Source organism: Pelodiscus sinensis, chromosome 25, assembly GCF_052426305.1.
Source record: "Pelodiscus sinensis isolate ZL-2025 chromosome 25, ASM5242630v1, whole genome shotgun sequence".
Taxonomy (NCBI): Eukaryota; Metazoa; Chordata; order Testudines; family Trionychidae; genus Pelodiscus; species Pelodiscus sinensis.
The window spans coordinates 7,146,200-7,170,296 of NC_143076.1; the positions used below are offsets into that span (position 1 = coordinate 7,146,200).

Below are 24,097 nucleotides of genomic sequence, written 5' to 3' on the forward strand. Positions count from 1 at the left end.
TCTGCGGCCCTGCCTGCATCATACCATGCAGTGAGAAGCATCATGCCCCTCGGCACGGTAGCGCAAGACCATGCTGGGGTACGGACTCGGTCCTGCCTCAGGACTTGGTGCGTCTCCTACTGAGCCATCCCCGCTATCCCACCCGGCACCTCAAAACTAGCCCAGGCCCACCCTGGCTTAGCTGGGCAAGCTGACGGTACTGAGCACCCCTTGCTTGAGAGGCAGCGGGACGTTCTCCCGGGAGCACGACTGTGCCAACCAGCCCTTCCGCGCTGCGAACTTCCCTGCAGCAGTGCCCTGAGTGCGCCGCGAGGCTCCTCGCAGGGTGGAACTCCACACCCAGCGCCCGGGTTGCCATTTCCCCCTTTCCAGGCCTGTGAGGATTTTGTCAGCGCAGGCTACGGGGAGGCTGCTCAGAGGGGTGGATATTTTTATTCCACTCCCCCCTCCAGGGGCTGGGGAATTCAGAAGCGGTAACTAAATGGTAGCAGCACATCTCGGCTCTGCGCTTTCGCCTGCGGGATATATCCAGCTCGTCAAATTAGGAATTTGTTACATGATGCCTGTCAGAAATAAATGAGAAGAAGTGAGGGAGCAGGGGGAGCTGATAGAGAGCCAAGGCAAGGGCTGATTAGAGATAAATTTCCAATTTTTCATAAGACGGGGAACAAGTGTTAAAATAAAGCGAGGTGGCAAAGCCCTGATGAAGGGCCCACGCGGTGACTCGCCGTGCCTCGGGGGGCGGCGGGGACCGATGTGTGCGCCATGCCGCCTCCCCCTTCTCCATGCCCACTCCTGGGGGGGCAGTAAAGGAGGAGGGGGGGCTACTTAAGTACCATGTGGCAGCCTGGAATTGACGGGCAGAAGGTGGCAACCTTAATGCGACTCTGAGCTTCCTGGGATGCAACCTCCCCTCTAATCTGCATCACTCTCTGCCCTCCGAATTCGACCAGCCTAAGCCCCATGGCGGAGCCCTTTGGGGGTCTGGGCTGCTTGCTGGCGCCTCTCTCTGCCCCGTGGAGAACTCATCCCCATTCCGGTGGGGACAAGCAAGTGACGACGGAGTCGGGGCTGGTCCTGCTTTGGGCAAGGGGCCGAACTTGATGCCTCCTGAGGTCTCCGCCCGCCCTGGGATTCTAGGATCCGACTTCAAACAGGGGCTGAGCATCGTCCCTGCTCCATCGCGTCCAGCCCGTCTCGATGTGTTCAGACACGCTATTTTCCAGCCCAGCGGCCTCGCCCTGCCCCACGTGCTGGATGGCTGCTGATGTCTCCGTTTCCGGAGGCTCGCTTGGCGTATTGCTGCTCACTGAGGGTATGTCTACACGACAGCGTTAGTTTGAAATATCTCACTTCGAAATAACGCGTCTACACACAAAATGCATTTAGAAATAGCATTTTGCTCTTTCGAAATAGCACATCCACACTGATTGGACGCTGAATTGCATTTAAGGCCAGATGGAACTGGTTCTGGCAGGGCATCAGGTCAGACGTTACCTTGTGGCCAGGGCGGCCAGCAGGGCACCCTGGAAAGGGCTGGACCCCCCTATTTCGAAATAAGCATCTATACAGCGCTTATTACGAAATAGCAATTTCGAAATTGGCGCTATTCCTCATGGAATGAGGTTTGTCAATGTCGAAATAAACTCTCCACTATTTCGAATTAATTTCAAAATAGCAGTTGGCTTGTGTAGATGCTAGGAAAGTTATTTAGAAATAACTTTGCTGTGTAGATAGACCCTGACAGCAGCCTGGGGAATGCATGGGCGGAAGGAAGGGACGAGGGTTGGGGCTGGCTGCCAGCACTGAGGGGTAGACCTGGAGGATGGTGATGAGAGGGTGGGTAAGGGCTGCAGGTCCGGATAGAGTGCAACACCAGACCAGCTGCCCGCACGGCCGTACCGGGGGACTTGCATGCCGGGATGGAAAGGAGCTAGCCAGGGGAACTGGGGGCCGTTGGCAGAGCTACGCCGGGGAGCCCGGTCTGGCTGGCTTTTACTGAAGATAGCCACCTCCCCGTTTTGTGGGCCTGGCCTTTGAGAGCCCACCACGTTCACAGACCTTCGCTTCTCCCACTCCCCCCCTTTCCCATCCATGTCTCGATCTCGCATCCAGACCCCAGAGAAGCGGCGAGACAGGCTTGTCGCCGCGCCGGTCTTCCAAAGCAAACACTCTCAAGAAATGAAAAACAGGCCGACTGGAGACCCCGCCGGGCCTCGCGCCTTCCCCTGATGGCAGCCGCGTCGCGCCAGGCGCCAGCTCTACTGCTCCCGAGGTGGGCAGAGGTGTGTGCGAGGGGGAGGAACATGTTACTCCAAGAGGAAAGGCCATTTTAAATAACAGCGGTGTATTAAAGCGAGGGGGGAAACAACCCTCTCACAGGCTCCAGCACTGCTGTGGCTTTAAATTATAGCGTAGGAGGATAAAAATAAAAGACAAGAAGGGAGAGAGACCGTGAGGAAAAAGAATTGCCATTGTTTTACCAAGCAGATGGGAAAGTTCACGGGATCAGAAAAAGACTATTATTATCTCAACTCGACAGAGAGAAGATGGGAGAAAAATGGACAATTTTCTCCTTCCTTCCCCTCCTGAAGTGCAGGACACTGCGGCGGAATCTGTCTCAGCGAAGAATGGGAAGCAAAAGGGAACGTTAAAGCTCCCGCTCAGGGCAATTATCACCACAGCTGGGCACGGGCTCAGAAGTTCGTTTGATTGTCCTTTCTCCTTTCCTTTGTGCCGATGTCCTGGAGGCTATTTTGGGGGGAGGAGGGGCTTGAAAAGGGACCAAGAGGGGGAAGCACATGCCTGAGTCTGTCCCAGCCACAGCACATGGCGTTTCTGGGCTATGGCATCCCCTTGCCAGGGACCGAGCAGTGTCAAAGTGTGGTCCCAGAGTCTCTGGCAGGGTGGGAGCCTGTGCCGACCCAGAGCGGGAGGAAAGAGGGGTGGGAATCGGAAAGAGGAAGCACGTGAATGTGACAGGGGGAGGAAAAGAAAAACCCATGAGAGAGGGCATGAGTGTGTGAGGTAAGGCAGGCAGCCCGCCCAGCTCCTGTTACATTTAAACTGCAGAGCCGCAGCGGTTCTGGACCCGGCGTGAGCCGAGACTGTGCAAGCCTGGCTCGCGTCGGGTCCAGCAGCCTCTGTCTGCAGGGGGTCCCCAATCTCACAATGTAGCCTCCCTCGTTCCCCCAATGTGGGGGACAGGCAGCACCACGGAGATGGTGCTGGGGGGAACAGGCTTTTAAGCCGGCTCCTCCCCCCAGCACCGGCACCTGCTTCCTCCCCAGCTGCTTCTGATACAGAGGCAGCAAGAGGGGGAATGCGAACAGTCGACTCGACTATCGATAAGCCTAGGCTCATCAGGCAGCCAACGAATCGACTACTCGCTTACATCCCTAGCGCGGGCAAGGCGACCACAAGAAAGTGCAAGTCTGAAAGAGAGAATGTGAAAGCGATGAAAGAAAGGGAACGACAAGCTTGTGCTGGAGAGAATGAAAAGAGAGAGACAATACTAAGCATGGAGAAGAACCAACGGCCACATATCCAAGCAGTCTGGTTTCAAGCCTCAAAAGGCCTCCCTCCCCGCTTTGCACACCGAGTTCACATCACCATTCTTGCAGGGGAGATGACTGCATGCACCGACTTATATGTGAGGGCCAACTGAAAGGCCTTGCCTCGTCCCCAGATGTCTAGATCGCTCCTTGCCACAATCTTCCTCCTCAAATTCTCCCTGCAGTTCCAATTCAGTACAGAATTCTTCACTCCCTCGCCCTGCACTGCAGCTGCCTCTTCCACCCCAGAGGTGGCTGCCTTTCAGTGGCAGGGAAAATTATTCCTTATAATTATACAGTCTGGGCGTTGCTTTGACACTGCCGGATGACCAGGGGCAGTTGTACGGGGTAAGTCACAGTGCACTCCCCGCCCCTCGCGGTCAAATCCAGGCCTCAACAGAGTAGCAACTGGAATGTCTCGCCATCTCAAACCGGCATTGAAAGTGCAGGCTGGTTCTCAGACTCGTTCCCAGTGGACAAGGCTCCACTGTACCAAAGTCACGGAGGCCTGGATCCACAAAGGTACTTAACCTCGCTGGAAACGAGGAACCGAAAAACGTTTTGAGGATCGGGTCCTTAGACAATCATCAGCAATGGGCACCATCCCTGGGAATCCCAGCAGAACCGCAGCAGCTGGGCCAGGAAGGCTGGCTACGCCTCTCATCCCTAGAGGGCTTGCCTTATTGTGGATGCGGCGCGAGCATCAGTCCTTGGACATCCACCAGCAGGCGATCAAACAGGTTCTACCGTGCTAGGCCGCCCAGGTGCCAGTCCCCCTCCTTGCTTCCATCTCAGAAGCCCAGCCAGCCTGCCCCACAGATGCTGCAAGAGCTTCCCCGCTCCAATGCCAGCTAGGGCCCGTCAGCGTTGTGTGAATCCAGTCCTCCCTCCCATTCTCTGCTTCCCCTCTCCCTGGCCACACTTGTCTGTTCTGCTCTCGCAGCTTCCCGCTCTGGAAATGCCTTTGCTGCAGAGACCTCTGCCCCACACCCTGCTGCCACTTCCCAGCCTCCTGCCCTGGGCCCACCAGCGCTGAAAGGCAGCTTCCTCCTTTCATCCTCCCAACATCTGATCTTGCAGCAGCGCCTTTCATCCGGGAGGAAGCACAAGGTGCTTTGCAGACTCCGCGCAGGGCAGCCCCTCCTCCCCCGGCGCAGAGTCAGAGGAAGACAAGCGCGTACAACCGAACCGACTCGGCCACTACTGCAAGAGGCTGAGTGCCCCCCAAGGATCAGGGTCTCCTCGCTTCCCCCACCGCAAAGCGCTGCCTCCAAGGGAACAGACCCTAGGCCAACACAGCCGCCCTGCTTGCTGCAGCACCGAGCGCTTTCCTGGGCGGTCTCCCATCCAAGTGCTGAATGAAGCCTAACACCGCTTAGCTTCCAAACCCAGACAGGCTCACGCTGCTCAAAGACCAGGGCCTGACTCCTCCCCAGTCATCCGCAGCGGACACCCTATTCCCGCAGCAAGCCCAGGGAGGAGAAGCACATTGCAGGGCACAACGTAGGCCGGCGTGATCCAAATGAAACACGCAGAGGAAGCATGTCAGAGCCCGAGGGGGAAAAGAGGGAGGGAACCCCAGCCTGGCACTGCCCTTGGGCGGAGCCCTGGCCAGCCACCGCTCTCAGCTGGCTTTCTCGAGGTGCCCGCAATCCCAAAGTGCTAACTCCTTGGGCAGCATGGCTGCGGGCAATTTACAAGCCGTAAGGCCCCACTCATGGGAAACGAGTCCCAGAGAGAAGTGCCCCCGAGCAGTGAGTAACATCCATTTCCAGGGTGATGGCCTCCCAATGATATGCTTGGCCACTCCCCGACTTCTTGTCCTGTCTTCTGAACACACCCGCTGCCTCTCAGGCCAGGTCCACGCTAGACCTGGCAGGTTGGGCTAAGGCAACTCCAGCTACATAAAATACTTGGCTTGGTGCCATCTTCACAGAGGGAGGCCGACAGGATCAAACGCTCCCTTCCCTTACTCCTCGCGACTGTGAGGAATACAGGCACTAACTGGAGCCACCCTCAGCATTTGATTTAGTGGGTCTTAACTAGACCCTCTAAATCAAATGCCAGAAGATCGATTTCCAGTCTGGCGAGTGAAGATGTGGCTTTACCCTCACTTCCTTGGAATGGGAGGTGTCAAAGCACTTGCACTTTCTGCACCTATGTGAGTACACACCCACTCCTCACACAGTCACAGCTCTGTGCACGGGAGTGCCCACAAGTGCATGAGCACAGATGTGCACACAAGTTCATGCTCTCACAGATGTGTGCACCTGCGCGCGCACACACAGAGTCCATTCATACATAATATTACAGAAATACACATGAGTACACAAACACACACAAACACATGCCAGCACACACACGCACAGACACAATACTGTTCTCACACTCAGCTGTCATACTCCTTAGCCTCTGGGTTTGAGGCTCCATCTGTTGCGCACCATACAGGTTGTACAGCTGAGGACTGGGACTAATTCAGAGCAATTTATTCCACATACTAACCTTGCCTCTTTTCAGCCATCATGTATCCAGGAGCTGATCCTGATTTTAATCCAGATCCACACCACTTTTCACATGTGTACCCATGCACAGAATGCACTGCCATTGCGTGTGCTAGCCTGAGCGTGCGCACACACTCAAAACGGACCCGATCTCAAATACATCCGGGAGACCCTTTGCCTCTGGAGCGTGGTTGGTGCCCTGCCCCGGGCCTGCTCAGGGGCAGGTGGAGGTGTCTCCTCTCTGAATGAGTACAGGAGCCCATCGCCATGGCCCGAGGAAAGGACTTTCATCGCTCCCGTCCGGCCTGGTGTGAACACTGGTGGAAGGGGCCCATGCATGGCTCAATTCATTGTTTATGAACTGATGCAAACATTTCAGGCCATTTTTTTAAGTATCCCACTGGCTCTGGTAAACTCAAGAGACCTGGGTTCTCATCCCAGCCATGGCAATGGCCCCTTTTCCCCCTCTCCACTCTCTTTTTCCCGTCTTTTCCCTGCCCCCCTCTCACGTTCCTACTCTCATCCACACACACCTTTCTCTCTTTCGTTTCCCCATCCCACTTGTTTCTCGCTTTTGTTTCTCCCTCCATCCAGCTTCTGCCTCTGCCGCAGTCCCTTTCTTCTCACCCCTCAGCGCTTTCCACCCTTCGCTGTGGGCTCCCCAGCAGTCACCAAGGAACCTCAGGCCTGCCTCTCTTCATTGCCCCGTCTCTCCACACCACTCGGGCGAGGAGCAGGATTCGCATCGATGCCCCAGGCAAGCCCTCCCTGCTTCCGCGCACCCGAAAGGGACTGAGCACCCTCCCCGTGCACCTCAGAGTCACAGTGGAGAGACCATTTCATGGCGAATTGGACGCACGCTCAACTGGAAACAGAAATGTGATGACTGTTCTCACGCCGAGGTGCCGATTACCCCAGCTGAGAAAACATGGAAGCGAATGAAGAACCCGTGAACTGTAAAGTATATTAATAATGAAGGCACAGCCTGGGAAATGAAGACTTTATTCTGTTTATATTCTGCTCCATTAATAGAAAGCACTCCAGCTAGCTCCACCCCATTAGCCAGCAATCTGTGCAGAGCAAAAGCTCAGAGTCCTCAGGCAGGCCGAGGATGGGGCAGGGACAGGAGTCTGGCCCTCCCACCGGGCCCAACGCTGCAGGTCGTGGGGACAGGCCATGGTTTGCCCGGGGCTAGCCTCTGCGGCAGGCCTTGTGCTGGGATGCAAACAGGCCCAAGGTGGGCTGCAACGGATTAGCATGCTTGCTAGATGCTCTCGGGCGCGGGACTGTGGGGAAAGCAAAGCGAGGGGCTGGCCAAGAGAAAACAGACCTAGTGTACTAATGCCAGGGGGAGTGGGATCCCAAAGCAGGGGGATTCCCACTCATCAAACCCCCAGCCTGGCAGTACAGGATCTTCCTCTGATATTAATACCTAAGTGTGACCAGCTGTGCTGGCCGGGCACTACAGAGAGGGTCACATCCCCTGGCCCCCAACGCAGGACACGCACGCAGGGCTTAGAGTCAGCACATACAGCTATTCCCAGCCCCCCGAGTGAGACAGGCTGTGCACCCCGGCCCACAGGCAGCAGGGGCCCAGCGGGCGGGTGGAAGCGGTGAGGAGGTGTTTCGGGGACTGCCTATCTCCCGGCCCACCGCAGGGCCATCTCTCGCTCGCCCAATGAGCCCCTGGCCTGAGGGGTTTTCCCCGCCCGCGGCGTAACGAGTGACAACCGGAAAGGAGTCAAGAATCTGACAAGCCAGTCGTGGGAGCCCATGAGCCCGGGCAGCAGATGGCAGGGAGGACGATGCAACTCACAGCTCTTTGGTGAGGGACTGGCCGTTCCCTCTGCCTCTGGCTAGGAATCCAGGGGACTCACAGCTGTGGCAAGCGGCGGACGGCAAGGGAGGGGGAGAAACTTCATGGCCCAAACGCTTGCTGTGAGCCACTGCGACAGCCCTTGGGTCTAATGCAGGGGTTCCCAACTGTTTTCGGTCCCCGTACCGCCGTGGCTTTTAGTAACCCTTTCCGTACCCCTATTCAACATGAAAGGAAATGAATTCTAAACTCCAGAATCTACAACTTTTTCACTAATACCACGTCTTTTGGAATATTTCAATTAGGATAATCTAGTTATTTACCAAATAGTCCCCATACCCTCTTGACAAGCGTCTCGTACCCCCTGGGGGTACGCGTACCCCAGGCTGGAAACCCCTGGTCTAATATCAGCGCTTCCTATTCCCTGGTCATTGCAATCTTCACTTACGCTGATGGGCAGAGCCCCATTTAAGTTAATGGGGCCAAATGAATGAGTGACCAGTGTTGATATGAGAAGGGGCTGCAGAATCGGGGCCGTGTTCTTTAACCCTGTGACGGGCTGCTGCTGTCCCACACTGGGACCCCTGCCGTGCAGGCCCTGTTCGGGGGGCGTGGAACGGGGCACCAGCTTTGCCCCAGCTGCTCAAGGGCCGCAATGCATCTGGCAGCCCCAGGCGCAGCAGTGGAGACGCTACTCGGCCGCCACGGGGTAGGCGGAGCTTCCCCCGTGGCGTCAGGACGTCATCCAGGCTGGCGCCGGCAGCGGCGGGGGATTTAAAACGCCACGCCGGTCACAGGGAGAGAGGAGGGAAGCAGACGCGGCCTCATGCAGTCCTTCCCTCCTCCGTGGAGCAACAGGAAGGACGGTAAGCCCAGGCGGCAGGCTGAACAGGGCACCCCGGGAGGTAACAGGCACCCGAACTCCGGTCACGCGGGGGTTGGGCGACCAAATCACCAGAGGCTGGGTAGGCCCCTAGGGCGAGCGGCCACTGGGGTAGAAGCGGGGAGAGAGTGAGAGGAAGTAGCCCAGGGCAGAACCCGGACAAGGTTCATGGGCTGGCGAGTTTTGGCGGGAAGCCCCGTCAGCCGGACTGGACCCTGGCAGGTCCGAGTCCTTAGGGCCCTGGGCTGGGGCCCGTGAGTGAGGACGGGCTCGGGCCCCCCTCTCCTCTCTCTTCCCTGGAGAGTGAGGATATCGCCCTGCAAAGGGCAAGGACTGCAGAATTGAGGAAGCCAGACACACAGCCGGACAGCACTGTGGGTGAGGTGGTGGAGACGTTAGGAACAGTCTGCCGGGAGGCGGGAGGACTGATAGCCTGATGAGCCCTCTCCAGCATGGTCACAAACCCAAACCCCATGGCTGCGTCTAGACTGGTAAGTTTTTCCGCAAAAGCAGCTGCTTTTGCGGAAAAACTTGCCAGCTGTCTACACTGGCCGCTTGAATTTGCGCAAGAACACTGATGATCTCATGTAAGATTGGCAGTGTTCTTGCGCAAATACTATGCTGCTCCCGCTCGGGAAAAAGCCCTCTTGCGCAAATGCTTTTGCGCAACAGGGCCAGCGTAGACAGCTAAAAACTGTTTTGCGCAAAAAAGCCCTGATGGCGAAAATGGCGATCGGGGCTTTCTTGTGCAAAATCGCATCTAGACTGGCCACGGATGCTTTTGCGCAAAAGCATCCGTGCCAATCTACACACTCTTTTTGCGGAAATACTTTTAACGGAAAAACTTTCCCGTTAAAAGCATTTGCGGAAAATCCTGCCAGTCTAGACATAGACCATATGTGATGTAGTGGGCAGGCCATATCCTCTGGGGATCCACTGGTGGCTGTGTGGGCTGGGGGTGACCCCTACTGGCCGGTACCTGGAGCACTGCCCAGCAGGACGGCTGACTTAAGTCAGGTAGGCAAAAAGACCCAACCTGTTGGATCGGTTGAGGGCAGGCAGGGAACAAGGGAAGTGAGGTTTCCGGGGAAGGGGCAGTTGCTGGCTGGAAAACATGAAGGAAGCAGCCTTAGCTGAGGGTCTAGTGATGACAATGGACCCCCTAACCCAAGGGGTCTGAGGCATCCTGGCCCTGACACCTGAAATCTCTGCTGTGCTGTATCCTGGAGGAGCAATAAACTCTTTCTATACTACTGGTTGGTGGAGTCTCATCTTGCTGCAGACGGGGTGCAGGATTGGGGAGGTACCCGATGTGCCATCACACAATAGTCTTCGACTTGTCACATCTTGGGCCCAACCCTGAAGCCCACGTTCATGGAACCACAGAGAAGAGACGAGCAAGGACCTCAAGGGAGGTCTGGGAGCAAGCCGGGGGCATCGTCTTGGGTGCCAGAAACTCAGCTCTCCTTGTAAAAAGAAAAAGGCCGGGAGAGACTCTCCACTGAGCCCCAGCTGGAGTCAATAGGGCTCCCTGATCCTAGTGCCCGGCAGCCCGAGCTCTGATGTGTTAACAGCCTGAACAGGGCAAGGAGGCCAAATCACCAGTAAAAATCAGGTCCTAAACTTCGTGTTTGCAAACAAAACCCACTCAATGCACACCTGCTAGCCAACATGGGGCTGTCTGCCTCATGCCACGTCTGCACGGCAACAGCTACAGCAGCGCAGCACAAGAATTTTTCCGTCAGTGTAGGAGATTAGTGTGCTTTAACTATGTCACTCAGGGGTGTGGATTTTTCACACCACTGAGCAGTGTAGCTGAGGTGACCTGACTTTTTCATATAGGCCTGTCTTGAGCTGCAGTCTGTCTGAAATTGTAGCTCAGAGAGGTGTGGAATGGTCCCTATTAAGCTAAGTGATATGTTCACTCTGAAACCTAATGACGCCAATTGAAGATTGGCACTGCTGTTTCACCAATGCACCTAACACACCACGATCTGCACTACCTACTTGGAGCACAGTCTCATTGTGGTGTCACAAATAAGTGGTGCTCAGTTTGTGGCTGGGATTTGGGGGAACACTACCATTCTCCCCCACCACTTGTAAACCGACCCCCGTGCTACAGAGTGAACACAGCCGATAACCAATGGCTGGGGGAAGGCCGAGAATGAGACAGACAAATGGGAGCTGTACAAGAAAACTCGGCGTTGGCTTTCCTTCCTTCCCAGCCCTGCCCTTAGCTACGTGGCTTAACGAGCCTGGGCCACATGTCACAATACAGCTGTGCTCCCGCCCGCCCTGAGTGCTACGGCCACAGCGTATGCAACACTCATCCCAGCAGTGACGATGAGTCGGGGCTGAGTTTGCTGTAGCTGAGGCGTCCTGGTGTTGACAGAATGGGGCCACGATTCCACAGCGCAGCATTTTATAATAATACCCCAAGGGAGTCGCTGGTAAAGTTTGGCCAAAATATAATTAGTTTGCACAGCTATTAGAGGCTGATAAAAGGTTTTAATTTGTGTGGAGATCTCTTGAATCTCAGCTACTGCCATCCCTTGCTCTTCCTCTGCTTCCCAGTGCCCGAAGAATGGCACGCAAGCCTGAGCAAGCCGCGGATACAACGCACCGCATTTACAGGGGGAACGCGGTCGCCATTTTCAGCCGCGCCGATTGCTAAGGAGCGGGGAAGGAAATCGGGGAAGCTCAAACTCCGTTTTTTCCCTCTCTTCCTATAATGCGGGGGGAAGAGGGAAACAGCCTTCAGAGCATCCAAAGCTTCATTTAGGTTGGGTGATCATAAAGGAGAAGGTGGCCGCGGAATCCCTGGGTTGGAAGTGGCAATCCCGGCAAAGACTGATCCAAAGTCGTTTTTGTGCAGGGCACTGAGACAGGAGAGGTAGAATCCACGCCCCCATCCCATGCCAGAGGCACTCCCACAATCGCACTCCACTGTGCCCTGATATAAGATTGGCCTGAAAATGGACCAGCCCAGAAGCAAGACATCTGCAGTCGTTACTGTTGTCATTTATATTATGCTGACTCCAGCACCACAAAGATGGACCTCACAGAAACATGTAACTGAGAGCACTTGGGACTTAGACTCGTAGACTCATAGACTTTAAAGTCAGAAGGGACCATTATGATCATCTAGTCTGACCCCCTGCACAGTGCAGGCCACAGAATCTCACCCTCCCCCTCCTAGAATAATCCTCTCACGTATATCTCAGATATTGACGTCCTCAAACGCTGGTTTAAAGACCCCAAAATGCAGAGAATGCTCCCGCAAGTGACCCGTGCCCCATGCTACAGAGGAAGGTGAAAAACCTCCAGGGCCTCTGCCAATCTACCCTGGAGGAAAATTCCTTCCCTACCCCAAATATGGCGATCAGCTGAACCCTGAGCATGCGGGCAAGACTCACCAGCCAGACACCCAGAAAAAAGTTCTCTATAGTAACTCCTATCTTCCCACCGTTGGCCTATTTACCACTGATACTGAAAGGTCAATTAATTGCCAAGATCATGTTACCTCATCAAACCATCCCCTTCATAAACCCATCTAGCTTAATCTTGAAGCCAGATAGGTCTTTTGCCCCCACTACATCCCTTGGAAGGCTGTTCCAGAACTTCACTCCTCTGATGGTTAGAAACCTTTGCCTAATTTCGAGTCTAAACTTCCTACTAGCCAGCTTATTCCACGAGGAGTAACAGTTAATTCAAACTAAGGAATTAGTTCGAATTAACATTCAACTGCCGCGTCTAGCCGTGGGCAGTTCGTTAGGACTAAGGGGGATTTAAAAATGGTGGCGCCCGGGAACATGCAAATGAAGCCCGGGATATTTAAATCCTGGGCTTCATTTGCAACTCCGGTTGCCCTCATTTGCCTACCTAGCTCAAACTAACGAGCTAGTGTAGACATACCCTAATATATTTAAAGAGAGCAATCATATCTCCCCTCAGCCTTCTTTTGGTTAAGGTAAACAAGCCAAGCTCCTTGAGTCTCCTTTCATAAGACAGGTTTTCCATTCCTCGGATCATCCAACTGGCCTTTCTTTGTACCTGTTCCAGTTTGAATTCATCTTTCTTAAACATGGGAGACCAGAACTGCACACGGTATTCCAAATGAGGTCTCACCAATGCCTTGTATAGCGGCACTAACACCTCCTTATGTCTACTGTAAATACCTCACCTAATGCATCCCAAAACCGTATTAGCCTTTTTCACGGCCATGTCACATTGGAGGCTCATAGTCATCCTGTGATCAACCAGGACTCCGAGGTCCTTCTCCTCTTCCGTTACTTCCAACTGATGTGTCCCCAGTTTATAACTAAAATTCTTGTTATTAATCCCTAAATGCATAACCTTACACTTGGCTGTGGCTCCTCATTTCCCATGAAGGATGGCCAGATACAATGGTGATGGGCAGCAGAATGAAAACCTAAAGTCTCTGCCCTGAAGAGCTTGCAATCTAAGGCCAACCTGGAAATGGATGACAGGAGAGGGATGATATGAGGATTACTTGTTGTGTTCCCTCCCTCTGGGGCATCTGGTATTGGCCACTGTCAGCAGACAGGACACTGGGCTAGATGGATCATTGGTCTGACCCAGTGTGGCCGTTCTTATGCCTATACTCACCTGGAGATCAACGCTTTAGAGAATGATCTTTTGGGGTTCAATTTAGCAGGTCTAGTAAGGACCCACAAAATGGAATGCTGATGGCTCCCCCTTGACCCCAGTACTCCACGAAGTCACAGTACTGGAGTGAGGGAAGTCAACGGGAGAGTTTCTCCCACCACCTCCCACAGCAGGGTTGCCGCAGAAACTCAATTTCAGGTACATCGGCTCCAGCTATGCTAATTTCATAGCTGGAGTTAAGTATCTTAAACTGAGTTTCTCCCCCAGTGTAGACCTAGCCTAAATAGCTTGCCCTTTACCGGCTGACCCAGGAACATCTTGGTGCCAACTGGCAAAGACACAAGGTGCACACAGAGTCTTACAGAGACCCCCTGGATCAGATGTATGCATATTAAAAGTATGAAAGGGTAGCATGGGAGGTCTCCACCAAAACCCGATAGCTGAAATGTCTGGGTGGGTGAGGTTTAAGGAATTACGTAACTGCAGTGAAAATTAAGTTCTTAAAGGTCATGAATGATGGCAGGTCACCAGAAGGACAAGCATGCTCCTCTTAGGCAGGAAGGAAGGGTATGTCTACACTACCCCGCTAGTTCGAACTAGTGGAATGAGGAGTAACGGTAGTTCGGACTAGGAAGCCTAGTCTGAACTACCTAGTTCGTGCCGCGTGTAGCCGCGCGGCACAGGGTTCGAACGAGCAGGGATTTAAAAATGGCGGCGCCCAGTTTATGCAAATGAAGCCCGGGAAATTCAAATCCCGGGCTTCATTTGCAAGTGCGGTATGCCTACATTACCCCGCTAGTTCGAACTAGTGGGGTAGTGTAGACATACCTGAAGAGACGCTTCTCTCTCTCTGGTATGTCACGTGTCTGCTGAATGTTGTCTGCTTCACAACAGAGGCCTGTTTGTGTCCCGGGGCAGGAAATTGCACATTGGACAAGGGAGGAAAGTTGTAGCAATAAACCAACGCCAGCAAGGGGAGTGTTTTGTTGATAAGCAAAGAATCTTTTGGGGGCGTACTTAGAAGGCTGACGTCCAGCCTGGATCCTCTCCCAAGGAGATGAATGCTCAGTGAGTTCTAGCTTAGCAAAGGTGACTCTCAGCCCTGCCTGCAATACGCTGCAAGGCCTTTAGTTGCACTTAGTTTCATTAGGCAGCAAAGTACCTTGCCAACGAAGTCTAGGCTCTAGAATGAAGGCTGTGATTTGATTTTACATGTTACCATTTGCTTCCAAAACTTTTACTTGCTACGTCTTGCACCTCCATGCTTTGTTAAATAGTGTTGCTCTTCTTTTCACGTAGCTAAGGGCTGTGATTGGAGGGGAAGCCGGTAAATTGGGGCGCACTGGTTCTCTGGGAGCCGCAAATCCGCGAATGTTGTTGGTGTCCAGGAAAGGAGGGGCTGGGCTGTTCAAAGAGGCTGGAGTGTATGTACAGTGACACTGCGGGGAGTATCAGCCCGTGATGTTGGTGAATCCAGAACAGTTTGCCTGCTCGGAGGGGCCCATCTGGCCGCCGTGGAGAGGAGGAAAAGCTGGGCGTGACAAGGCTGGATAGGCGATATGCATCCCTTCTGGAAACGGGAGGTTTCAGAGAAATACACTGTCCCATTTGTGGCTGGGGGAGGGGGCTCTATTTGTGATGCATATTGTAATGTGGATAGCGCACTGCGCAAACCGATCGGCTTAGCTCAGCCCTGGAGAAGCTGGTGGTGGCTGCCCATCAGCTCCAGGGGCAGGAGGGGGGCATGGGTAGGGCTCAAACCCAGAATCCTGTGTCTTATCCATTATGCCACTGAGACCCACCCCAAAGACATTTTTCCTGACCTGTTGTTGACTTTTTCCCAACTTTTTTTTTCAATGTTTCTCAGTGGGGGGCACACATGGGAACGTAAACCCACAACCCCAAGATCCATTAGGCCACAGGGACCTACACGACTGTGCAGGAGGAAGGGCTCTCAGAGGGTTGCTTCTTAGTGCCAGGCATGCTGCGAACAACGGCTCAGAACCAGAGCTTGTTCTTATACGGATTCTTCCACTCACAGGCAGGCTACAGACAGACCAGAAGAGCTAGCTTGTCTCTATCACCAGCACAACTTAGTCCAATAAAAGGTATTACCTCACCCCCCCTTGTCTCCCTATTCGTGCTACAGATAGACAGAACGCTGTAGACAGACCGGCATATGAAAGCTAGCTAGCTAGGCAAACCATGCTACATAATAGGAGTGAAAGGGTTAAGCTAATGACCCATCTCCCCATGTCCTGACTCTTTCAGGGAACTGCTGCACAGCCTGTTTTGCCTGGTGCATTATCCAGACCCGGCTGGCCAGCCCCCTTGCCTGCTGCAAAGGAGACAGCGCCGGAGATTGCTATCTTCTTGCTGCTGTCTCTTCTGCCGCAGTCCGCGCTCGTTACTTTTCACTTCATCTCCCCGTGCCGCGCAGGGCGAGCAGTGAGCCGGGAGCATCTGATAAGGGGCTCTGTGGGTCGGCATGGCATGGCCGCCACATGGGTAGAATGCCCCTCCTCTCCAGAGTTTCATGAGGCCCTTACACCCCTGCCTCTGTGACGGGCAGGGAGCCATCTTGGAAGTGACCTTTTTCACAAATGATTTCGCCAGCCCCGGGTGATGAAGCGCTCGTCAAAAACAGTGGCAGATTTACAGGTTAACAGTGATTTAGTGGAGTGCACGGCAGCCAAATTAATGCTGGCTATAATGTAGTTTACCTCATTAAACAATGCACACCAAGACCCTGCCTGCTGTAAAACAATTGGTCTCCAAAGTCTAGTGTTCATCGTCCAGGGTTGCTGGGAGATAATAAATGGGTAATATTCCGGGGACAATGGTATGGAGTCACGGTTCAGAGCTAATATTATGGCAAAGCAGTAATTATTTCAACAGTAAACAAGGGGGTGGTTGAGCTGCCGACAGGACTGGAACCTGCTGAAATGCTTCCGTTCATTTAGCTGGATCCCAGACCTGGGACTGGCGCTTAGGATGGAGAGGGCGTTCTGACCTGCCGCATGGCTCGCCGGCGCCATCCATGCTGTGATCTCCCCCACCCATCTGGAGACATTGGTGCTGGTAGGGGGAGCCCTTCTAAGGGAGAGGCGGAGCCTCCCAGAAGCAGCCTCCTTCTCATTAGGAGAGGGGAGGAGCCACCACAAAACGCGAGGGCCACTTGAGGGAGGATGCCCATGCTCCAAGAAGGGAGGGCCGCTACCAGTCTCTCTGATGCCTGGTTGGGAGAGTGGAACCCGGCCCCCCAAAACAGGAAGGAGCCACAAGACTGCAGGAATCCTCTGATTATGAGGGATAAAAGTGAGGAAAAAACCAGGAAGGGAGAAGGCTATTAAAATACAGAGGGTGCAGGGATAGACCCGTCAAGGGACACCAAGCAGAGAAACCCAGATAGCACCTGCCAAGCCAAGAAGGTGGGGAAGATGATAGCTTGGCAGCCTGAGAGACTCAAGTCTGCTGCGGATACTCATGCGTATGCAACACAGGACTTGCTTCTCGGCCCCCACTAGCAGGCGGCCATCCATTCCTTCCCCTCGCTGTCCCACGAGGGCGACAAACAATATTCCCCTATCTTCCTTCCTACCTGCAGATTCCAAAGTGCCTTATGGACATTCATTGGCCGAGCCACACAGACCAGTCCACTCCAGCAACGCCAGTATTCACAGCCCTCCCCAACTCAGATGAAGTATCTTGCCCAAGATCAACAGCAAAGGCGGGACAAGAATCCAGTCCTGGCCCCCCATCGGCTATGCTGGACAAAACAGTGTTCATGCCGGGCCTGTTTCATTGATGGGCCCATGGCCGGTAAGGAGGGGCTGATAACCACAAACTTATTCCACATGGACCAACACACTTTGGTCAGAAGGTCACAGCTTTTGTTCTCTACCAACGAGGGCTGCAGTTGACGTTGGGATCCATGGGGGAGAAAAGCTTCCTTGTGCATAGTCTGAGAGCAGGAGCCAGCCAGCCCCTTGACTGCTGCTCTGCAGAAGGGGAATCGTCACAGCCTTGGGAAGGGCACAGGCCAAAGGTTCCATTTCGAAATGGTCAATAACGGGCTAATAAACGATATTAGCATGGTACAGACACGAGAGGCACTGCTGAGGGATGGTCAGGAGTACGTGCGGAGAAGATGCTGACATGTCCGTTACGCATAACCCGGCCCTCCTGCCGAGACCAAACGGCTAGGGAGTTCTTGAGCACAGGGCTGGCTTTCTTAGAGAAAAGTCACTGGCGCTTTCTCACTCTCAAGGGTGAAATAAAAGTTTTATTTCACCTCCTGGAGCCGGGACAGGGCGTCACTCACACACTGCAGACTAGGACAACAAGCCGCAAAGTCACCAATCCAGTTTCCCAGCCTGCAGTGCTCCAAGATTTAGCCCCTCCCTGCTGGGTTCAAGTCAAGTGGCCTGAGGCTTCCAATATTTCAATCCCTCCCTAAAGTCTGTGGAGCTGCTTTTATCGGGGGCTTCTTTTGTGCTGCTTTCCTCAACAAGCCTCGTCTAGGCTTCCAGGAGGAAACTAGGCCATCTAGCGCCTATCATTTCTGGTCGACTATTAAAGCAAGCCAACTGGCTGCCATTTGGTGCCCATTCGATCCTCAAAAGGAACTTGACCAGAAAGATGCTGCAGCACAACGAGACATAGGGTCGCGGGATGAAAGGAGGAGAGCAACACAAACCAGGCACTAGTCGATCAAGGGTTACTAGATGCAAACTGGCCTGGGAATGTTATGGAAACATGTGGCGGGATTTGGGAATGCTCAGAAACACATCGTTAGAAGGTGCTACAAATGCTGAAACCTCACAGGTACACACAATAATCGACCTGTCAGACTCCGTAACAACCTGAAACAACAGATGCATCATTTCTTAAAACAGCCATTGGCCATTTATTAACCCATTATAAGAAGACGCTTAATACTAAGTCAGACCAAACAGTCTCTTTCTGAGTTAGACCGCAATCGGATTTCCTACTTCCCGCCTCATCAGCCTCTTTCGCTATGGCTTTCAAAACCATCACCCTGTATAGTCCTGACCATCAGAAACTCAATTCGTCTATCAACCATTGTCTCGGCTCCCGAGTCATCTGTCTCCATGAAGCACGCCCCTTTCCACACAAAGCGCCGTGAGACCTAGAGACACTGAATGAACGTGGCTTACTGGGTGGCCCTGGCTGTGAATGTCTCCGAGGCTGCAAAACTGCTCTTGTGGGAGACCTCCCCTGGCACAGCCTGGCAAATTCGCCACAAAGCGATGGGTTCTGCTTGGCAAATGGCTTGGACATTGGGCAGGGCTAGATGGATCACTGTTTTTTTCCCCGGCAATGGTCCCACGCAACAAGAGGTGGGTCCGACCGTGATAACTGCTATCCCTGCATGCCAGGCCGATCGACGAGATGCACGGACGGATAAGGTAGGATGGACAGATCCCGTGAAGGGGGGAGGCTCCGTCTGGAGAACACCCAGCAGCGTGGATCAGCGATGCTCAGCTGGTGGCCAGAGCACCGTATAGTTCTTAAAATGGATCAGAGTTATTCTGACAAAGCCCGTGCTGTAGCCACAGCCCCATTGAAGCCTATGGAGTCACTCGCTTGGGGAGGGACCACTCAAGGCCTTGACTGACGGTTGTATTTGAGCAGGGGGCTTCCCCCCGCTTGATTTTGTCCGACAGAGCAAACCAAGCCCCGACCCAGCACCACGGCCATCACAGCAGGCAGGAAGGGGCGGGGGAACACAGGGAGAGGAGGTGCTCTCCACTGCCTCGCATCCAGGAACGGGGCAGAGAGAGTCAGCCAGCATTTCTAGCTCAAAAGACACAGGCCTGTCACCTGAGCTGCCCAAGAGGCGTAGCCAGATCCAGGCAGGGTGCTCCGCACAGCAGCCCCGTGTGACACATCACACGATAGTAGGGCGACACACGACCCGACGGGGCCCCACAGCGAGGTCACCCAAAACCGCTGGTATGGAGGGGGGTTCTGGGGTACCTGCTGGGATGCAGGACACCTCCCCTTCAAGTCCCCCCTTTGCCTGGGAAGCATCTGCCACCTCTCAAGGGAGGGCGCTAACCACTAGGCTACACAGTCCTTCTCGTGCTGCTAGTCTCTCCCTCTGGACACTTTAAGGGGGAGAGCGAGAGACATTTAAAGATGTGGGGTCACCTCGCCGCTTCTTCCTAAATCAGCGTACGTCCCTAGCCCCCCGGGAGGGGTTGCAGCGGAGCATCCCAAGCATCCCTGTCTCCTATTGCTGGCATCTCCGGCTAGCTAGCTCAGGTGGCTCTCCACCCAGAGAGCTGGCTTGTGGCCGTCTGTGTTGAGCACTGGTCTGCCTCATTCACGGTGTAGCTGCCTAGGCATCTGGCTCAGGCTCTGTAGACCCGCCGACGGGGGAAGACAAGGGGGGCAACTGCCCCAGGGCCCAGAGATTCAAAGGGGCCCAGATCTCTCAGCTGCCAGCACTGTTATTGCAGCAGCGGCTGCATGAGCCCCGGGCTCCTCTGAATTGCCGCTGGAGCGTCAGAGCATCTTTCTGCCCAGCCCTGAGGGCTGCAGGGGGTGCACCGTGGTCTGGGTGGTGCTAAGGCCTGACCACTCTCAATCCCACCCCTTCCAGCGGCTCAGAGTGTCCCCCCCCCCCCACACCTTGCCCCAGGGCCCACGGTGGCCGTCAGCACCACTGGGGCTTTGTGACTTGCAGGGACTTTCTAGGTGTGGTGCCACTCAGCATCCACCGCCCCAAACACCTCTGTGCATTCGCGCCGAGGGGTATGTCTACACTACCCCGCTAGTTCGAACTAGGAGAGGAATATAGGCATACCGCACTTGCAAATGAAGCCCGGGATTTGAAGTTCCACGAGGTGTACCGGTAGTTCGGAATAGGAATCCTAGTTCGAACTACCTAGTTCGAGCCCCGTGTAGCCGCGCTGCATGGGGTTCGAACCAGCGGGGATTTAAAAATGGCGGCTCCCCGCTTATGCAAATGAAGCCCGGGAAATTCAAATCCCGGGCTTCATTTGCAAGTGCGGTATGCCTACATTAACCCGCTAGTTCGAACTAGTGGGGTAGTGTAGACATACCCTAAGTGACTTGCCCAGGGTCACCGAGACTCAGCACCAGAGCCGGGATTTGAACTTTGATCTGCTGACGCCTGGCACCTTAACCAAACACCCCCCCCTTTAAGATACAGCACAGGGCGCTAGGTACACACGTGGGCAGGGGAGGGTCGAGTCCAGGTTTCACAAGGCAAGGCTTTTTTGTTTTGCTTTTTTAAGCTGTTGCCACCCGCCACGTGCCCTCCCGTGGTCCAGCGCTCTGCACGGTGCCTCGCTCTGCTCTAGCTGCTCGGCGGGGGGAGTTCTGGCCTGACTGCACCCCAACATCGCAAGGCAAGGCAGGGCTAGGGTGACATCGCCCTACTGTCCAGCTACTCAGCCCCCCGTATCACCCACCTTCCTCTCCTAGGCAAGCAGCTTGTGAAGTCCGGCCCCAGCATCGCCCTGGTGCCCAAATACCATCTCTGCTCCTTCCCAGCGAGGCAAACCCCAAGGTTCCTGGGATTTTCCCTGAGCAAAGCCAGCATGAGCTGGCTTGTTCTGAATAACCACTGCCCCATGCCAGGATGCCTCGTTACCCTGCCAGTCACCGTTCCAGTCCTTGCACTGGAGTCGATCCATAATCAGTCTGCTGGGGGGCGTGGCCAGGTCCCGGCAGGGTGCTCTGATTTGCACAGCCGCCTCGTGCGACACACCGTAACATGACAGCAGGGTGACACACGACTGATCTGAGCCACGCAGCAACTGGCACGGGGGGAGGAGCCCCCTTGTAACATTTAGCCCAGAGGCTCCGGTACCTGCTGGGAGGTTGGAGACTCCCCTCCTCTGTTCTAGTCCCCCCTTTGCCTGGGAAGCATCTGCCACCTCTCAGGGGAGCGCACTAACCAACAGGCTATACAGTCCTTCTCATGCTTCGTGTCTCTCCCCCAGGTCTGCAGGAGTCACGTTGACTGCAAGCACTGGACCTGGAAAGGACCTGGGAGCCCCGATCCCTGTGCACGTAGAGCCTGACTACACCCCACGGCATCCCACTAATGCCACCTGTTTAAAAAGGAGTCTGATTTCTGTGGTATCTGGTTAATCAGCTCCATTGGCTTCCATCGTTCTCTTGATTAGCCAAGACATGCTGGCATGGGCCTGCTGAGATGCACTACTGTTACCATGACAACACTGGACTTACAACAACAAGCCAGTAACCACGGAAACACCTGAGTGACCATAACCTGACGGGATAGGATACTGTGTCCCAGTTTCGGGAGAAGAGGGAAGATGCTGTCCTGGATCAGTGAAAGACAGGAAACAAAGCATAAGGATAAATGGTTGGTTTGCACAATGGAAAGAATTAAATAGAAGGGTCCCCAAAAATCTGGTCTGGGACCAATGCTGTTCAACGTGTTCATAAATGAAAAAGTGGGAGGCAAACTGTGTGATGACAGAGGCTACGTCTAGACTTCGGGCTTCTTTTGGAATAAGCTTTTTCGGAAGAGATCTTCCAGAAAAATTTCTTCCGAAAGAGAGTGTCCACACAGCAAAAGTGCATTGAAAAAGTGATCTGCTTTTTCGACAGATCGCGTCCACACTGAATGGACACTCTCTCATGTGTGCTGTGATTACTATGGGCGGAATGGCCACCTGTGCTTTTTCCCCTTCCTTCTTCTTGCAAAAGAACTCTCTTTCCCGTCCATACATGCCTTTTTTCTGAAAGAGCGCTTTCGCAAAAAGGCTTCTTCCTCACAGAAGGAGGTTTACCAATGTCAGAAAACCCCTCTGTTCTTTTGATTTTCTTTCAAAAGAACGTGATTGCAGTGTGGATGCAATTGAAGTTTTTTCGGAAAAAACTCTGTAGTGTAGACATACCCAAAGTTTGCAAATCATGTACTAAACTAGCACATTTGCCAGTGTTGCTCAGGTCCTTAGGGAGGCGCTCAGGGCAGGGGGCTTGGAATGGAGAGGGTTCAGGGTCAGGATTGTGGGGAGAGGAGAGTCTCTAGACAGGGGACTGTGTGCGTGCACACGTGCACCTGGGGAGTAGGAGGCTCAAGTCTGGGGCAGTCTCAAACAGGCAGTGGGCATGCCCCGTCCAGCCTCTTTCAACCACGTGGTGCTTCTGTCTCTCTTCTGTATGGTTTTCTGAGGAGCAATCCCATTCCAGGCACATCCCATTGTCCTGGCACAACCAATCCCCGACCTTGCTTTAAGTTCTGAGAAGAGGAAGCTGCCTCCCAAATTTGGTGCTCATGGTTCTTACTATTTAGGAGGAGTTCTTGAACACACAGCCAAGCAAACAGACAAACTCTCTCAACTATATAGCAGATTACTGAAGAGTGTTTAGTCCAAAATTGACAGTAAATTGTTACAAAGGAATCTCACAAACTTGGATGACTGCGCAACAAGACAGCAGTTGATATTCAATATTGATAAATGCAAAGGAATACAAATGGGAAAGCATAATCCTAGCTACACATCCAAAATGACAGGGTCTAAATCAGCTGTTTCCACTCAAAAGAGAGATCTTCGAGTTATTGAGAACGGTTCTCTGAAAACATCCACTCCCTGTGCAGCGGCTGTCAGAAAAAGCTAACAATGTTCGGAATCATTAGGAAGGGGATAGATAATAAGGCAGAAAATATTCTAACAACACTATTAAATCCCTGGTGCAGTCACACCTCGAATACTGTGTGCAGCTCTGGTTGCCCTGTCGCAAAAAAGATACATTAGAACAGAAAAAAAGTTGAGAGAAGGGCAAGAAAAACGATGAGAGGTATGGAATCACTTCCATACGAGGGGGTATTAAAAAGCCCGGGACCATCTAGTTTACAAAAGAGGTGACTCTGGGAGGGGGCGATATGTTAACAGGCAATACACTCTTGAATGATGTGGAGAAAGTACATGGGAAGGTCCCATTTACCCTCTCACATACCACAGAACTACGGAAAACACTTAGAAAACAATGATCCTGTGGCACCTTAGGGTACGTCTACACTAGCCCCCTAGATCGATCTAGGGAGGCTAACGAGGGCGACCGAAATTGCAAATCAAGCCCGGGATTTAAATATCCCGCGCTCGATTTGCATGTTCCCAGTTGGTCGCTATTTTAGAAATTGACAAGCCCGAAATAACTGCCCGTGTCTACACGCGGCAGTGAAACGGAATTCCGATGTAAAGCCCTAAGTCAAATTAGCTGGTATCCCTCCTGCAATGAGGTTTACCAGCGAATTCGATTTAGGGGCTTTAAATCGGAATCCCGTTTCACTGCCATGTGAAGATACGGTTCTCTGAAAACATGAAAACACGCAGGAAGATACTTCGGGCGTGTCAATTTTTAAATGGCGACCGGCCGGGAACATGCAAATCGAGCGCGGGATATTTAAATCCCGGGCTTGATTTGCAATTTCGGTCGCCCTCATTAGCCTCCCTAGATCGATCTAGGAGGCTAGTATAGACGTACCCTTAGAGATTAACCAAAAATATAGAGAGAGAGACAGTATCCTGAGCTTTCATGGGCACAGCCCACTTCTTCAGAAGGCAAATATGGAGCAAGAGGCACAGAGCTTCAAATAAAAAGGAGAAAAAGAGGGGAAGGGGGAGGGAAAAACCCTGTCAATTAAAGTGTGTAAAGTGCTGGGAGGTAAGTGCCTGATACT

The 24,097-nt window shown here is 53.5% G+C and overlaps 1 protein-coding gene and 1 long non-coding RNA gene across 6 annotated transcripts in view; one reads left to right on the forward strand and one right to left on the reverse strand.

Moving 5' to 3' along the window:
* LOC102451467 (neurotrimin) overlaps window positions 1–24,097 on the reverse strand; it is a 740,339-nt gene that overhangs the window by 68,199 nt on the left and 648,043 nt on the right. The window lies entirely within an intron of this gene.
* Window positions 1–24,097, forward strand: part of LOC142824445 (uncharacterized) — a 29,441-nt gene that overhangs the window by 1,118 nt on the left and 4,226 nt on the right. Inside the window, exon 2 of the long non-coding RNA XR_012899318.2 lies at window positions 21,384–21,772. This is a non-coding gene — a long non-coding RNA (uncharacterized LOC142824445). The remainder of the gene's footprint in view (window positions 1–21,383; window positions 21,773–24,097) is intronic.